Source organism: Octodon degus, unplaced genomic scaffold (assembly GCF_000260255.1).
Source record: "Octodon degus isolate 3935 unplaced genomic scaffold, OctDeg1.0 scaffold00034, whole genome shotgun sequence".
Classification (NCBI taxonomy): Eukaryota; Metazoa; Chordata; class Mammalia; order Rodentia; family Octodontidae; genus Octodon; species Octodon degus.
The window spans coordinates 15,072,646-15,078,961 of NW_004524610.1; the positions used below are offsets into that span (position 1 = coordinate 15,072,646).

General features: G+C 41.8%; 1 pseudogene; it reads right to left on the reverse strand.

The window, feature by feature from the left end:
- Positions 1–286: 286 nt before the first annotated feature.
- Positions 287–2,254, reverse strand: LOC105740853 (annotated as a pseudogene).
- Between the last annotated feature and the right edge of the window lie 4,062 nt (positions 2,255–6,316).

Genomic DNA, 6,316 nt, shown 5'->3' on the forward strand with positions numbered 1-6,316 from the left:
ATTTTATAGTAGTTATAAATTGTTGAAAATTTAGTACTCAAGAGTATCTGTGCCACAGTAGCACCTGTAAAGCAAGATGGCAAGATAAGTAGTTTCCTGCACCTTTTCCACTGCATTCCCCTAAACATTTCAGTGACAGATATGTAATACATTCCATATATTACTACCACCAATATTATTTACAGGTCATGTGCTTTAAATTGATGCTTGCAAAAAGAAAAAAAAATCAGCAGCATCTTCAAAGGACTTCTTTTAAAACATCATACTCTCTGACCCTTCTTGCTTCTCACACTTCCTGTGTGCTCTGCGGCACTTGATAAGCCAATGCTTCTGAGGCAAGTGGACCTGGCTTCCCACCTTTAGGGGTGTCATTCTGGGCGTGGGCTGAGGGGCAGCTCTCAGTCCTGGAGAGAAATGTATTGTAAGTTCCTATTAAGGGTGTAGGCTGGTTCCCTGGAGCTTTGAAAGCAGATGTAGAGGGTAGACCAATTGAAGCTGTGGGGTGTCCTGACATGTCCACGACAGTTGAGGTTGTATATTCAGGCCCAGTGACTAGGAGGGGCTCAGCACAAGTATGACACGCTTCCTGCACTGAAGAGTTGTAAAGATCCAGGTCTGCATAGTCTGCTTCTTTACCTTCTTCTGGTTTAAAGGTAGATTTACGATGAAGTGTACCCACAATTCCTCTCACAAGTGGTTGTGCATACTCTGCAGAGTCCATTTGTAGCATTGTGGTGACTTCTCTTGGATTCAAGTGATTAACTTCACTACTGCTATAGCAAACAGGGGTTTCCTCGTGTTCTACTGACTTGGCAGGGAAACTGCTTCATTCCTTTCTAACAACCTGCCCGGTCCCAAGTAGGTAAGTCATAGGCACCTTCAGTTTTTTTCTGTTTCTCCAATGCCAAGCACATACCAATATTAGGATAAGAGTAGAAAGGACCAGGACTAGCACAGGGCCAAGAACAGCAGCCAGTGCTACCTCTTTGGTTACATTTGGAGTTATGGTTGTGTTCTTGATATAAGGAGTGACAGTTGTTTGCTCTGTGTTTACAGGAAGTTCATTAGTACTGTGAGGTTGCAATGGTTGAGTATATTTTGGGGCACAACCTTTGGCTACTTTGGGAGAGGCTGTGGTGTTTTTGATGTCATTGCTGTTCTGGGCAGGTGGAGGTTGAGTAAGTTTTGCAGGATGACCTTTGGGAATTTACTGCCATCCAGGCAGCTCCACTTTCATGGCAATTTTCTGCTGCCACTGGGTAGGGCGCACTCTAACAGTGTTCTGTCCCAGGCTCACTGTACACAGTCCATTTCTGTCCATCATCACTGTACTGAATGGTGTAAGCAGATACATAATAGTTGTGTTCTACCATGGTGGATCCAGTGGTGATAACGCCTGTAATCTGCTTTTCCTTACTCAGATCTATTTGTAACCACTGATTTGTATCAGTGGCAAAAGCAGCCCAAGGAGGGCCTGGTGTTTTTAGTCTGGCCTTTTCAGGTCTCCAGCTATTCTGCCCTGTGTGGTCAGTCCACTCCCACACAGATGATGCTGTTATCTGAGCATCAGCAATCACACCAGATTCCATTCCCAGTGTTCCATAACATCCACTTGTCTTAAATGTAAAAAGACTTGTATATAAATGTCCCACCACAGATGTGATGTTGTTGGCCAAAGAACTTTCATAGTATGGGATGCATTTACTAATTACAACACTGATTTGGCCACCAACACATTGGGCACTACTCCTGCGTGTATACCAGCCACACATAAAGGTGAGGACTGAACTCAGGCTCCAAAAAGTTGGGTGCAGTGTCCAAACAAGTGATTAGATCTTATTTATTTATACCTGAGTATGCAGCCAAAAGTCCTTATCCAGAATTATGGATTCCACTCAGGAACAGCACTGTGATTTCATTGTTTGTTTTATTCAGTTAAGTGGTTCACTGGTAGCCCCATACCACGGTATTTACCTATTTCTGTTCTGCGAAGTCCAATTCCATTGTAGATTCTCAAGTAACTGAAGTAACAAGAACCAGAATCTTCGATGTTAACGTCACCCAGCTTGACACAAATTTACTCTCCCATCTTGACGCTGATCTCCCGTTTGCAAACAGTGCTGTTGGGATAGGTCTGCGGGCAGTTTATGGATGCAAGAGTTGCACTTTCAGGGCCTAGTAGAGTGTGTCCAGCTCCATCACCTTGCTGGGCTCCGGCGTCCTTGAGCAGCAGGAGCAGGATCCGGAATGTCATCATTTGTGTTCCTATTATTTTCCTATTTTATTTCACAATAAAATAGGACTGAAAATTCTCATTTGATTTTTGACTGAAATTCTCATTTTACAGTTGTCATAGTGGAAGTGTTTTTCAATTAAGAGCTTTTATGCAGTTTTTTTTTTCTTTTTAAAATTGGAATCATAAATAGTAAAGGCCTCAATTTCTTCAGGCTGCTGTAACTGAATACCATAGACTGGTGGGGGGGGGGTCACTAAATAACTGACGTTTGCTTTGCCCAGCTCTGGAGACAGGGATGCCACAGATCGGATCCCCACAGGGCAGTGTCTGGCGAGGGTCCACATCCAGCCCTCAACAGCCCTGCTCGGCGCAGGAGCTCGGGAAGTCACTCATGCAAGCGCGCTATGCCCACCGCAGTGACTCCACTGCCATGACCTCATCACCCGCCAAGGGCTCCAGCACGCGATTTTGGCCCAGTGCGGATCAAGATGTCACCCGATGCTGAGGTGGGAGGTAGAGCATCGAGCTCATAGCGATAAGGAAAATCAGTGGTTCTTCCTTTTCCAGCTTTCAGTACTAGCTTGTCTTTCCTCTGTGCTCTATGTGTTGTAAGTCATCTTGCACAATCCTTCACTGTGATTGTCAAGCCTGTGAGTCCTCCATTGTCATTGATGCTCAGATAGACCCACACACGTCTTTAACATTGACCCAACTGTCCCACTCTGTAGTAGAGGCATTTGCGTTTCACTTCTTCCAGTTGAATTTGGTTTTCACATCCAGAGCTTTGGATGAAAGTTTTCCTTCTGATTTATTTTCATCTGATAACCACTGACATTTTAAAAATTGGAATACTAGGGCTTTCTGTCAAATAAAACCTCTTGATTTCTTACTTCCTCACCTTTTCTACCAAAAGGTAATAAAACAATGTATTTTTACCCATAACTTGAATGTGATTATCCAGCTAATTAATTAATCTGCTTGACTTCACAATGTGTTTATATCTAATAACTACTGGACGTTTGACTACCTGACTTTTTGTCTCAAAGGTCTTCATTTCCTTCCCACACTAAGGCCAAATCTGACAAACCAGGAGCTCTTGCCCAAAGAAACTGTGCTGTACACTCCTCTATCTTAACGATCTTATTTTTAACCAAAGAGACAAGTTTTTAAAATAACTTTGTATTGGTGTAATTTTACCTTTTTCTCTAGGAAAATTCTGATTTTCTCCAAATCATTTCCTCCCAGAGGTTTTTGAAAATGAATCAAACTGCTCTTCTGTTCTCATTTAATTGTTTCTTACACACTTGGTCAATAAATTCCAAATTTTAAATGATGCTCTCCTGAGTTGTCCAGAGAATAGAATCAATGAAAATGAAATTCTGACCTTTGTCTCAATTTCTCTCTTTCTCTTCCTCTCTTCATCTCATCTCTCTCTCTTTCTCTCTCTCTCTCACCATTTTCCTGTCTCCCTCTCTCCCTCTCCCTCTCTCTCACCCTCTCCCTCTCCCTCCCTTTCACCCTCTCTCTCTCCCTCCCTCTCATCCTCTCCCTCCCTCTCTCTCTCCCCTCTTCCCCCTCTCTCTTCCCATCCCCTCTCTTCTAGACAGGTTTTTCATGTGCCAAGGCTCCAGCCCAACCATCAACACTACTCAACTATGATTTTCCAAATGCCACTGAAGGCCTTCAGGTACCTGAGATGCTGAAACTTGTTTCCTATCAGATCTCAGGATGTATTCTGTAATTGTTAGTCTACATGTGTCTCAGCTCTTCAGTTAGATTGGAACTCCTTTAAGGACAAGAACTGAGTCAATTTCTTTGGTTTTCACAGCTAATGCCACCCACACTCACTTGCATTTTGTAACTAAAATTTGGCTCAAAAATTCCAGAGCTTTTACTCCAGAGTAAATAAGATATTACTAATACATATTAATTCTGGAAATAATGTCATTTTAGTCTCACAAAGTTTTTCTCCCTTTTCATTAAAATAATGATTTCAAGTCTTTTGGATCGTCATAGGAAATTGTTATCTTCAAGGGATTCACCTTAAGATGTTTCTTGCCATTTTTAAATTCTCTGTAATGTTTTCTAGTTTTCTGTAGATGTCTTACAAATTTTATGATGGGATTTATCACTATTTTATATTTTAATATTTTTGTAACTGGTATGTTTTAATTTTCATTTAAAAATGTACATAAAAAATTTCCTGGAAATAGATTTGGGCAGTTGTGATCAACATAAAAAGGAGTAAAATATAAACTCAGATACAGTATTTCAGGGAATTTCTTCTAGTGAGGAAAATTGGGCTTTTAAAGCATTATACTACAGAAGGAGGAATCAAGTAGATGCTTGACCTGTAGTCATTCATGCTGTAGAAGAGGAGTTGATGTAAAGGTTGGCGAAGGAGCCTCTGTAAAATCATGAGCAACTTCTGTGGCTTTTGCACTCTGGCCCATCTGTCTAAGTGTGAGGTCTCAGCGGGAGCTTGGATTGCTTCATGGGCCTGGTTGGACATCTCATTCCTTTGTTCAGAACAGTTAGCTGTCCTGAGAGGGTTCCAAATGCTGATGTAAGACTCAGGATGAACACAACCTATAACCCTTCCTAAGGGTTTTCAACTATCCAAATGGGAAGTTAATTATCATTGACATACACTGCAATGATCAACAACCTCCAATTTATTTTAACAAATGTACACCATAAGCCAAGACTGTGTGGGCTGATGACAAAGTTTACACCTTAGAGAAGCTTACAATCAGATACAAAGGTGGCTCCACTCTAGACTACAGGCAGGATTGGACCTGCAGCCTATTTATGTAAATAAAGTTTTATTTAAATTCAGCCAGGTTCATTTGTGTTTGTGTTGTCCCTGGTTGATTTTGTACAGCTATGCACAATTGAATAGAGTTTTACCAGGCATGATGTGCCTACTCCTTTATAGAAACTGTTTGCCAATTCCATCTAGTAAAACAAAACTTACCTGAAGTATTTTTCTGTGAGAATTCCATATGAAAATGATATTGTCAAGAGCAATGTGGTATTTTCCTCATTGACATTGCTAAACAACTTACTTCACCATTTGATGGGAACCCTTAAGAGAACAGAGGAAATTTTCCCTTTTGAAAACATGGAGAAAAACATTGTGGTCTTTATGACATTTCATGGTTTTCTGTCTTACACATACATAATTATGCTGACCAGAGCTTGAATATCTGACTGCAAAATTCCAGTACTATGTCTCTCTCATACTCACACACATGCGCACACACATGCACACACACATGCATGTGCACACATGCACGCATACACACGTGCATGTCCACACACATGCATGCACACAAGTACAGCCATCAACTGAGTATCAGCTCGAGGACCATCAGGGGCTCTCCATTGGTGTGGGCCACCATCATCTTATACAAGGCCTCAGTGCCTGGTATTTTTATTTTTTGAGCCAATATTTATTTGTGAAATGAAGTTAATCGCACGTCTAAAATCACACTTGCAGCACTAGGCTTCCTGTCCTGCACAAAGGCCCACTGGAGAAGCAGCTTTACCTTCACATGGGCCTGTGTGCTCCGATCACCCTGATTCCTACTGCACCCCAGTGTTCCCCAACTCAAGGGGCGGCGCCAGCCCTATCCCTCAGGGAAGAAATTTCTCCACAATCATTCTCTTTTCCAACTAGGATACCAGATTCGCCAAGAAGATCATTTTAAACTATGAGTGTTCCTACCTACTTAATGTTCAAGCTGAGGCTATGCAGTCTGCTGCCTCTTTCTCTCTGAGCCCAGTGTCTTAGACCCATAAAGATAAGCACAGTTCAAACGATTTTAGAGAATAGATCACCAAAGAGGAGTGAATTTCAGATAAACTTTGGCGTTGAGAGAGAGAAACATCAGCATGTATCTGTCTATTGTCTTCGTCATCTGCATTTTATCAGTTTGTAACAGTCATAAGTTAGTACTCATGTGCATACATACACACAGCTAGAAGGGGCTCAAAAATGAGAGAGAGGGAGAGGGAGAGGGAGAGGGAGAGGGAGAGGGAGAGAGAGAGAGAGAGAGAGAGAGAGAGAGAGAGAGA